Genomic DNA, 11,816 nt, shown 5'->3' with positions numbered 1-11,816 from the left:
GGGTGAACCAACAGCAAAGGAAGATCTTTCTCTCTGTCTCTCTCTCTCTCACTGTCCACTCTGCCTGTCAAAAAAAATTTAAAAAAAAAAAAAGAGAGAATATCTTCCATCCACTGGTTCACTTCCCCAAATTGGTACAACAGTTTGGTCTGGGCCAGGCCGAAGCCAGGAGCCAGGAGCTCCATTCTAGTCTCCTAGATGGCTTGCAAAGGCTGAAGTACTCTGCCTCCCCAGGCTCATTAGCAGGAAGCTAGATCAGAAGCAGAGCAGCCAGGATTTGAACCTGCATGCTAAGATGGCCATGTCACAATTAGAGACTTAACTTGCTGCAGCACAACACTAGCCCCACGGAAAAGCTTTTCACAATGGAACTCAAAACTCACTCTTAGAGAAATCCTAAGATAAACCATAACATTATTACTGATTGCTTTTGCTTTTATCCTCTGCAGAAATTAAAGCATAAATAGGTATTAACTAGACAACTTCCTGATGTTAGTACAGTGACCTGATTGATCTGTTGGGAACCAAGAACAGGAATAACTGGTGAAATTATATGATCATCACCTGGAACCATGTGGGACCCAGGTATATTTCTGGTGCTGGTGTCTGCAGTTGAAGTCAACGCCACAGCTCTGTTGCTGCTGTTGGCACATAGCTAATAGTGAGTGCACCTGCATGGCCATCAAGCTTGCTGGGATCCAGTGAGACCTCATGAGGGAGATTATCAAGTCCTTTGAGCAAAAGGGATTCACCTTGTTTGAAATTCATACGGCTTCCCAAGAAGGACAACCATGGAGGATTGATGGGGCAAGTTCTCAAAGCCAGACTGAGCGACCAGCAATCAAATGGAAGAAGAGGACTGTCTCTTGCCTATTCTATACCTTCACTGCCTTTTCCCTTCCCAAACTCTTCCCAGGAGTGGGATCTGAGTGCTCAGATGACCAATGCTGTCCCACACGTTGTGGGGAGAAGCCTCAAGAACCCATTACTGAGATTTCATGTAAGGGGTTACTTAGGGAGGTCTGAAGCTTCTACTGCCTAAACGGGGTGGGGAATACTCAGCCCACAGACCCTTATAGGCATTATACGCCCACAGAATCATTTGGGCTCATCCTGCCAAGGCAACTGTGTGTAGAACTCGCAATTCAATAAACTTACTGCAGGCTAATGTTTAAGTTGATAATTTTGTATGGCCCACAATTGATGCTATAAAAATCCAAGTAGCTCTTGACAGAAAGAAGGTTCCCCAGCCCTGGTCTAACGGAAGAAATCACACAATTATAGATATGCTGAAAAATGTCCAACATACCTACAGAAAAAATACAAAGAGCCAGATTAACGCCAAAAAGCAGGTTAAGTTTGTTTCCATCTTTAGCTCCTCCAGCTGGTGTGCTAAAATGGGCCGTGGTAGAGCCAGACTCCATCTCACACAGCTGTGGTTGCTGACAGCCACGTCAGGCAGAAAACACCTGCCGACCACAGGTTCCTTGTGCCTACCGACAGAGAGCTGAGCTGGAGAAGGCAGCATTAACATCTGTAATTCGTATTCACTTAAAAGTAGTTTCACTGCCCTTTGTACAGTAGCTTCCAAAACATGGGTCATTAACACTGAACATGGGCTTACCCTCATTAAAACAAGAGAATAGAGTGTAAGTCAACATCAAGTATAAAAGACTCAACAAGAATTTCAGCCTTATAAACCACAAAGAAGGGGCTGCCCATAACCTCATCATCTGTCACAATAATGTATGAAGAACTGTCTACAATATTTTTAAAATGCTGTTAAGTGGAATTTCCCATCCTAGCTGGGATGACAGACACTAATATTACCACGACAATAAAAACAGATACAAGTCTTTGATCATGACATAAAATCAGGAAGTAGTCAGTGAGTCCAAAGACAGAGGATATGGAATTGAGGGCTGTACTAATTTAGCTGCAAAGTCTAATGCCCTGTATCCAAAATATTGCATTTAAAATTTTTGGATTATTTGAAAATCAGAGAGAGAGAATGTTTCTAACTGCTGGTTCATTCCTCAAATAATATTATAGTAGCTAAAGCTAGGAACCAGAAGCAATCCAGGTCTCCCTCCTCATGGGAGGCAGGAACCCCACTGCTTGAGCCATAAGTGCTGCCTTCCAGGGTCTGCACTGGTGGGAAGTTGGAGTCAAGAACCAGAGCCCAGAGTCAAATCCAGGCACTGCGATGTTACACACAGGCATCTTAACCTCTACACTGAGTGTTCACTCTGCAAAATACTACTCCATTTTGCTTGAAGGTTGGTGGCAGTGACTCTTTCTTCCATATCCTGACACTTAAGCTTTTGCTCATGAGGGGGAAAACAAAGCCATAACAAAAGACAGTCTTGAACTGGTCTGTACTTACACATATGCAAAGCAAAGAATCTACTGATTTAGTGGATTTCAGGAAATAAACTGGAGATTTAAAAATATTCTGTCACTCCCATTGTCCTTAGTCCAATGGACTGCTCAAAGGCACTATATAATACTTTTAGCCTTATGAACCAAATAATGTTTTTAAGCAAATACTTCAAACTATCTATAGATAGATAGATAGTAATACATTGCCTAATGATGAGACAGTCTGAGAAATGTGGTGTTACATGATTTCATAGTTGTGTAGACATCATGCTATACACTTACACAAGTTGAAATATCACTTACACTCAGTTGAAATATCACTAGATCATATGATCTTATGGGACCACCATCATATATGTGATCCATGTTGACCAAAACATCATTAAGCAGTGCAGGACTACAGTTGCAAAAGTATCGTTGAGATTTTCTGGAGAGTAAATGTTGATGGAAAAGCAGACACACATGACCGCATCACTCACTTTCAGAGGTGAGTTTGAGTCATTGCAGGAAAAAGGAAAAAATGTATGGGCTATGCTCCAGGCCTCTGCATGTATTTTACTCTAATTTGTGGGGCCACTGACTATAGACCTGGGATATCCAAAAAATGTTGATAGCATCATATTAAATACAGAATTTATTCCATTTATATCTTACTATTGAAGACTTTTTAAAAAAATCATTTATCTTAAAGGCAAAGTTACAGAGAGAGAGAGAAAGACAGAAAGAGAGAGATGGAGAGAGACAGAGAGAGAGAGAACCTTCCATCAGCTGGTTTACTCTTCAAATGGCCACAATGGCCAGGGCTGCGCCAGGGCAGGCTGAATCCCAGATCCTGGAACTCCATCCAAGTCTCCCATGTGAGTCACAGGGACCCAAGCACCTAGGCCATCTTTGGGTGCATCCCCAGGAACGTTAGCAGGGAGCTGAATTGGAAGTGGAGCAGCCAGGACAAAAACCAGTGCTCATGTGGGATGCCGGCACTGCAGGCTGAGGCTTAACCTGTTATGCCACAATGCCAGCCCTGACAGCAAGACTCTTAATTACATAGTTGCTTGGTCACAAAAAATAGCTCCAAAACAACTGGGCAAGTTATGACATTAGAACAAATATGAAAACAGCCAGATGGCAGAGTTCAGCCAGTTTTCTTGGGATACTGCATGTCTGTGAGCATTTGCAGCAGTTGGATGTTGCGTGCTGGACACAGTTCCTGAAGCCTGTCCCCTCCTCTGCATGTCTCGGGCGGGAGAGCCCCTGTTGCTCATGCTGCAAGTTTGCTTCTCCGTGTGTTGCATCAGCAGAGGACTCTTCAGGGCCCTGTGGTGTCGCTGGTGGTGCAATCAGATCTAAGAGGCACGACAGACACAGGAGAACTCTCTCAGCTGGTGAAGTTTGAAAATATTGTGTCCTTGCTATAAAGGAGCCCTCTCTCCAGAGCCCAAAGAACAAGTGCCCCTTCTTGATCCCAAACACACAGCTCAGGGCAGGGTTTAGCCTTTTGTTCACTCCCCAGATGGCCACAACGGCCAGAGCTGGGCCGATCTGAAGCCAGGAGCCAGGAGCTTCTTCCCGGTCTCCCACATGGGTGCAGGGGCCCAAGGACTTGGGCCATCTTCTACTGCTATCCCAGACCATAGCAGAGAGCTGGATTGGAAGAGGAGAAGCCGGGACTAGAACCAATGCCCATATGGCACGCCAGTGCTTCAGGCCAGAGCTTTAACCCGCTGTGCCACAGGACTGGCCCCTAGCCTTTTGTTCTTACATTTCACTTTTAAAGTTGCCTTTGGTGTTCATTTTAAATGCATTTTTGTGCGAAGAAAATATTGTGAAGGCGGAGGTGGTATGGATGATTCATCCCAGCCCTTTTCATTCCTCTGGCTGGCCTGAATCCCAAGCTCCCTAGGACAGACACGGCTCAATTCGACAATTGTTGATGGAACACTTCTCACGAGCAGTGCGTGAAGAAGCCCAGAAAATGCAAGGTGAGATGTGATGTGGTCCCACCAGCAATCTGCGGTTGCCGTGAGAACGTGTATACCACTATCAAAGCAGTGACAGGTTGGCACAGACGGCTCCAGTGCTGGGATCAGGGAGGTCTGTGTGGGGGCAACGGGCTACAGTAAGTCCTGCAGTTGAAAGCAGATTAATCTGGTCAAGTACAATGACAAATCCTCCCCAAAGTCCCTGTGTCCTCCTTCCAGGGTTTCACGATGCATGATTCCTTTCTCCATACATGCAAACGGCCTATGGCACATCTCATGGAACCCTACCCATCTGCCCATCACCGACCCCCACTAGACATCCACACTTGGCTCACTTACCCTAGTAAGGGAGAAAAGAAGCATCTATTTTTTTCCCCACCACATTTGTCTCAAGTTAATATCCCTGCTACACTCACAGCAGAAAATCTCGTTAAGGATTGCCAGGGTGTGCAATTCTACCCACTGGCATTTTTGTTGAGATAATTCTTCAATAACAAGGGTACTTCAAAAGCTTGTGAGAAAATGGAATTCCAAGATAAGTTGATTCTGGTGCAAAAAGGTTTTGGAATCCATACATAATTTTTTTCATAGTACACATTTCCAGGACTTTTTAAAGATTCCTCATATACATGGATTTTAAAAATGCACCAAAATAAACATTTTTCCATCAACATTTTTAAGTTCCTTGATATTACTGTGTCCAAAAACAGGGGTCATGGGCAACACCTTTTTGATTTCCAAGGCTGAAATTGCTATTGTTTTTTAGCTTAGATATAGAATGATACTAATTTTCATGTTTGATAAGCCCTTGAGCAGTTTGGATGGCCCACATCATTTAAAGTACAATCTAACTAGTGGTGAAAATCATTTCAAATTAATCCAAAGTTAGCATGTTAATAATAGAATCTCTACACATGAAAGTTTTCAATTGTCCTGTGTTACAGGATCCCCGGTGAAGACCAGCATGTCTGAACCAACAGCACCTTCTGTGTACAAGCAAGGGATATGGGTGTGGTTTTGCTCTTCAGATCCCGATCCCTCCCTTTTGTCTTGTCCGTCCCAGCAAGAAAATTTTCATAGCAAGAGAAACTAAAACCTCAACATGCCCATAGACCCCAAAGAGAGTAAAGAACAAGTAGTTTATTTTTTTTCTTTCTTTTTTCTTTTTTTTTTAACTTTTATTTAATGAATATAAATTTCCAAAGTATGGCTTATGGATTACAATGGCTTCCCCCCCATAACGTCCCTCCCACCCGCAACCCTCCCCTTTCCCATTCCCTCTCCCATTCCATTCACATCAAGATTCATTTTCGATTCTCTTTATATACAGAAGATCAGTTTAGCATACATTAAGTAAAGATTTCAACAGTTTGCTCCCACACAGAAACATAAAGTGAAAAATAATAGATGATTTTTTAAATGATGATGAAATCAGATCAGACCTATTGTCATGTTTAATCCCAGCGAGAGTCAAGTTGGGAATTGATAATTTCTTCTTTTTTTTTTTTTTACAGAAGATCAGTTTAGTATACATTAAGTAAAGATTTCAACAGTTTGCTCCCCCATAGAAACACAAAGTGAAATATACTATTTGAGTACTCGTTATAGCATTAAGCCTCAATGTACAGCACATTAAGGACAGAGATCCTACATGAGGAGTAAGTGCACAGTGACTCCTGTTGTTGACTTTACCAATTGACACTCCTGTCTATGGCATCAGTAATCTCCCTATGCACCAGTCATGAGTTTCCAAGGCTATGGAAGCCCCTTGAGTTCTCCGACTCTTATCTTCTTTAGACAAGGTCATAGTCAAAGTGGAGGTTCTCTCCTCCCTTCAGAGAAAGGTACCTCCTTTGAAGACCTGTTCTTTCCACTGGGATCTCACTCACAGAGATCTTTCATTTAGTGTGTTTTTTTTTTTTTTTCCCCAGAGTGTCTTGGCTTTCCATGCCTGAAATACTCTCATGGGCTTTTCAGACAGATCCGAATGCCTTTAGGGCTGATTCTGAGGCCAGAGTGCTGTTTAGGACATCCACCATTCTATGAGTCTGCTGAGTATCTTGCTTCCCATGTTGGATCACTATCCCCTTTATTTATTCTATCGGTTAGTATTAGCAGGTACTAGACTTGTTTATGTGCTCCCTTTGACTCTTAGTCCTTTCATTATGATCAATTGTGAACTGAAATTGATCACTTGGAATAGTGAGATGGCATTGGTACATGCCACCTTGATGGGATTAAATTGGAGTCCCCTGGTATGTTTCTAACTCTACCATTTGGGGCAAGTCAGCTTGAGCATGTCCCAAATTGTACATCTCTTCCCTCTCTTATCCCCACTCTTATGTTTAACAGGGATCACATTTCAGTTAAATTTCAGCACTTAAGAATAACTGTGTATTAATTACAGAATTAAACCAGTCATATTAAGTAGAAGAGACAAAAAAACTACTAAGAGGGATAATGTATTAAGTTGTTCATTAACAGTCAGGGCTATGCTGATCAAGTCACCGTTTCCCATAGTGTCCATTTCACTTTAGGAGGTTTCCTTTTTGGTGTTCAGTCAGTTGTCACCGATCAGGGAGAACATATGGTATTTGTCCCTTTGGGACTGGCTTACTTCACTCAGCATGATGTGTTCCAGATTCCTCCATCTTGTTGCAAATGACTAGATTTCGTTGTTTCTTACTGTGGTATAGTATTCTAAAGAGTACATATCCCATGATTTCTTTATCCAGTCTATCGTTGATGGGCATTTAGGTTGGTTCAAGGTCTTGGCTACTGTGAATTGTGCTGCAATAAACATTAGGGTGCAGACAGCTTGTTTGTTTGCCAATTTCATTTCCTTTGGGTAAATTCCAAGGAGTGGGATGGCTGGGTCGAACGGTAGGGTTATCTTCAGGTTTCTGAGGAATCTCCAGACTGACTTCCATAGTAGCTTGACCAGTTTGCATTCCCACTAACAGTGGGTTAGTGTCCCTTTTTCCCCACATCCTCGCCAGCATCTGTTGTTGGTAGATTTCTGTATGTGAGCCATTCTAACTGGGGTGAGGTGAAACCTCATTGTGGTTTTGATTTGCATTTCCCTGATTGCTAGTGACCTTGAACATTTTTTCATGCACCTGTTGGCCATTTGGATTTCCTCTTTTGATAAATGTCTATTGAGGTCCTTGGCCCATCTCTTAAGTGGGTTGTTGGTTTTGTTTTTGTGGAGTTTCTTGATCTCTTTGTAGATTCTGGTTATTAACCCTTTATCTGTTGCATAGTTTGCAAATATTTTTTCCCATTCTGTCGGTTGTCTCTTCACTCTCCTGACTGTTTCTTTGCAGTACAGAAACTTCTCAATTTGATGCAATCCCAATAGTTGATTTTGGCTTTGACTGCCTGTGCCTCCCGGGTCTTTTCCAGAAATTCTTTGCCTGTGCCAATATCTTGAAGGGTTTCTCCAATGTTCTCTAATAACTTGATGGTGTCAGGTCGTAGATTTAGGTCTTTAATCCATGTTGAGTGGATTTTTGTGTAAGGTGTAAGGTAGGGGTCTTGCTTCATGCTTCTGCACGTGGAAATCCAGTTTTCCCAGCACCATTTATTGAATAGACTGTCCTTGCTCCAGGAATTGGTTTTAGATCCTTGATCAAATATAAGTTGGCTATAGATGTTTGGGTTGATTTCTGGTGTTTCAATTCTGTTCCATTGGTCTATCCATCTGTTTCTGTACCAGTACCATGCTGTTTTGATTACAACTGCCCTGTAGTATGTCCTGAAATCTGGTATTGTGATGCCTCCGGCTTTGTTTTTGTTGTACAAGATTGCTTTAGCTATTCGAGGTCTCTTGTGCCTCCATATGAATTTCAGCACCATTTTTTCCAGATCTGAGAAGAAGGTCTTCGGTATCTTGATTGGGATTGCATTGAATCTATAAATTGCTTTTGGGAGAATGGACATTTTGATGATGTTGATTCTTCCAATCCATGAGCATGGAAGATTTTTCCATTTTTTGGTATCCTCTTCTATTTCTTTCTTTAAGGTTTTGTAATTTTCATCGTAGAGATCTTTAACGTCCTTGGTTAAGTTTATTCCAAGGTATTTGATTGTTTTTTGTAGCTATTGTGAATGGGATTGATCTTAGAAGTTCTTCCTCAGCCATGGCATTTTCTGTGTATACAAAGGCTGTTGATTTTTGTGCATTGATTTTATACCCTGCTACTTTGCCAAACTCTTCTATGAGTTCCAATAGTCTCTTAGTAGAGTTCTTTGGGTCCCCTAAATAAAGAATCATATCATCTGCAAAGAGGGAGAGTTTGAGTTCTTCCTTCCCAATTTGTATCCCTTTAATTTTTTTTTCTTGCCTAATTGCTCTGGCTACAACTTCCAGAACTATATTGAATAGCAGTGGTGAGAGTGGGCATCCCTGTCTGGTACCAGATCTCAGTGGAAATGCTTCCAACTTTTCCCCATTCAATAGGATGTTGGCTGTGGGTTTTTCATAGATTGCTTTGATTATATTGAGGAATGTTCCTTCCAAACACAGTTTGCTTAGAGTTTTCATCATGAACGGGTGTTGTATTTTATCAAATGCTTTCTTGGTGTCTATTGAGATAATCATATGGTTTTTCTTCTGCAGTCTGTTAATGTGGTGTATCACATTGATTGTTTTGCACACATGGTGGAGATTTGGGACAGAGTCATCAGGGCTGACCGATCTATCAGCATAAGATTCAGAACTCAAGCACCTGCAGGGTCATGCACATAAGCAGAGCTCACCGTGTTTCAGTCAATCATAGCAATGGACTAATGGAGTCGGAGTACTCAATGCCTTGTGCAAAGCTCTAGTTAGCTTAATGTTTGCACCATATATTGATATAATTTTGTAATTTCAGTACCCCCACGGCCTTAAGAACAGTCAGGATATGGCTACCTTTGTATGACAGAAACCAATCACCGTGCTCAAAAAGGAACTTTGAGTTGACCCCAGAGAGACACCTTTTCCTGTACCTTACAAGGCATCTGCTACATTGTTTTACAAAGGAATTGAAGAACTGAAGAGCCTGATACCAAGTGTCCAGAAAGGGGCAAAGCTGGGCCAAGGTTCCAGGTCCATACCAGGTTTATAATATTTTTACCAAAGTGACATGAGAAAAACCAGTCTTGAGAGAAGTTACACAAGTATTTAAGCAAAGTCATCAATTGATGAGAATCTTTCATTAAGCTGATTTGTGTGTGGAGCAACATCTCAATTATGATGGTCCTGTTGTATCCTCTAGTAACTGAAAGCAAATAACGACAACAGCAATAATGAGTAATAATAACACCATTGGATGGGAGCAAGTTGCTTCAACTCTGTCTGAAAAAAATCTCCTGGACCCATTCTTTGCTCCTTAGACCATGATGGAGGCATTTGAACGCTCACTGGTGAATCAAGAGCAGATTCCTCTGAATAAAAATCCAGAATATTTTCCTGCAACCCTGCCCTCAACTAATTCTACAAGTTTCTCCCAGTTGACAATGGCTCTGCCTGGAGGAGCTCTGGGGGCGTGACTTTCCAAGTTCTTTATTGAAAGCACCACCTGGAAGGAGTGATTACCTAACAATTTACCAAAAGGGAGGGCTGCAGAATCTTCGGCATTTTTGAATTGCAACTGTTTTCTGTCATCGTAAAGAAAAAGCTAATCATTTTTTCCAACAAATCACCGCCCCCTCTGTCTCCTGCACAGACTATTACGAAATTGCTGAAGACCACACACTTGGCTTTCTCTGTTTTCACAGTTTTTAAAGCCATCATCAAAAGGAAAAAGGAGTGCAAGATGAGGATTTCTTTCCAGCAGAGCATCTGCGGTGGAATTCCATGGGTAGAATGCTATTCTCTTCTGGCTGCTGTCCATGAGTTCCATCTTCTTATTAAGTGTTTATCATCTTGCTTAAAGAAAAAGGAGACCAAAAATTTCTCGAACCGTGTCCAGTTGGGAAACTGCCATGCAGCCTTTAGATTCGTGCTATTGAATATTTTCGAAATGAATTTTAAAGACCAAGAAATTTAGCTCATAATATAAAAGTTCAAATTTATGATAACATTTATCTCCACGTTAATAAGGAATTTGCAAACAAAGATGATTATCCAGGTCTTTGAAGATGTACAACCATGAATCCATCCAGTACATATTAGTGATACAAGGCAGTTGGTGTTAGCTGAGTTGGCCCAATGTAAGATGTTTCTTTTTTATGTGAAATTATGTTGAGAGAATCTTGAAATGCACACCATCTGAGTCATAGGCTCTGGCTTGGAGGCAGGAATTTAGCACAAACATTTTTTAGCGGCAGATCAATGATGTAAAGTTTGTTTTCAAGGAAGAATAAAATAAATGTCTCACTTCCAAAACCAACCTGACCCATGAGCCAAGGAAAAAAATGTCATCGGAGCCGACATCGAGAAAAGCCACCAGATGTGCCTATCAATTCATCACACGTGGCCTTGGTTCTGGGCTGCATTCCCTGTGCCAGGCTGTGTTGCCCCAACTGAGAATTCCCTCTGCATGCTCATGGCACCTTCTCTCCAAACATGTGTCCCAGCAGGTGACACACAATTCCTTGGGGGTTTCAAAGTGTGACTAGGCTCCTCTGGTCATGCTTTGGTGATGTTGCTCATCCCCACGACAGATTTTATTTCCCTCTAGCCTTCTACACAACAGTGGACAACTCAGACCCCCCCCCCCTCTCTCTCTCTCTCTCTCTCTCTTTCACACACACACACACACACACACACACTTGTGGATTGATATAGGTGAGATATTCTTAACTTCTGCTTACCTTCTCGTTAGTATTTGTTAACAGCACAGAAAGTTCCTTACTATTAAAAAGATTAGCCTCGGGTAGCGCCTTCAGCTTTCTTTGGGAGAGTGTGCCTTTGCTTAATGAATGAAGAGGGGGTAGGACTGTCTCAGGAAGGCTGAGCATGGAGGATCAGCCAAGTTTTGGGTGGCCATGGTAGAGCTTTGGTGAGGGATTGGCAAGACTGAGATGCGATTGTTGAAGACACAGGCAGGGACCTTGTATACCCAACTCAGGAATGTCTTCTTCTGGGCAGTGGAGTCATATTTAAAAAGGCACTTATAAAAAAGACTGTGATGGAGCTGAAAAATTCCTATGGCTTAGTGATGCGGTAGCCACCATGACCTCATGGCACAACACAGTACTTATGCACGCATGGTGATGCTGGTATAAAAATATACCTACTCCACTGACAGGAACAAAGAAGTGGAGCATAGGGGTGGATGCTGTGGCACAGTGGGTTAATCTACCACTTGAGAAGCCCACATCCAGAAAGAATTGAATTACAGTTGTTCTGCTTTTGATCCAGCTTTCTGCTAATGCATCGTGTGAGGCAGTGGATGATGGCTTAAGTGCTTGGGTCCCTGCCACCCATGTGGGAGACCAGAATGGAGTCCCTGGATCCTGGATTCA

This window comes from Oryctolagus cuniculus, chromosome 9 (genome assembly GCF_051225735.1).
Source record: "Oryctolagus cuniculus isolate XC-2025 breed Fujian yellow rabbit chromosome 9, ASM5122573v1, whole genome shotgun sequence".
Classification (NCBI taxonomy): domain Eukaryota; kingdom Metazoa; phylum Chordata; class Mammalia; order Lagomorpha; family Leporidae; genus Oryctolagus; species Oryctolagus cuniculus.
This window is presented reverse-complemented; position numbering follows the sequence as displayed.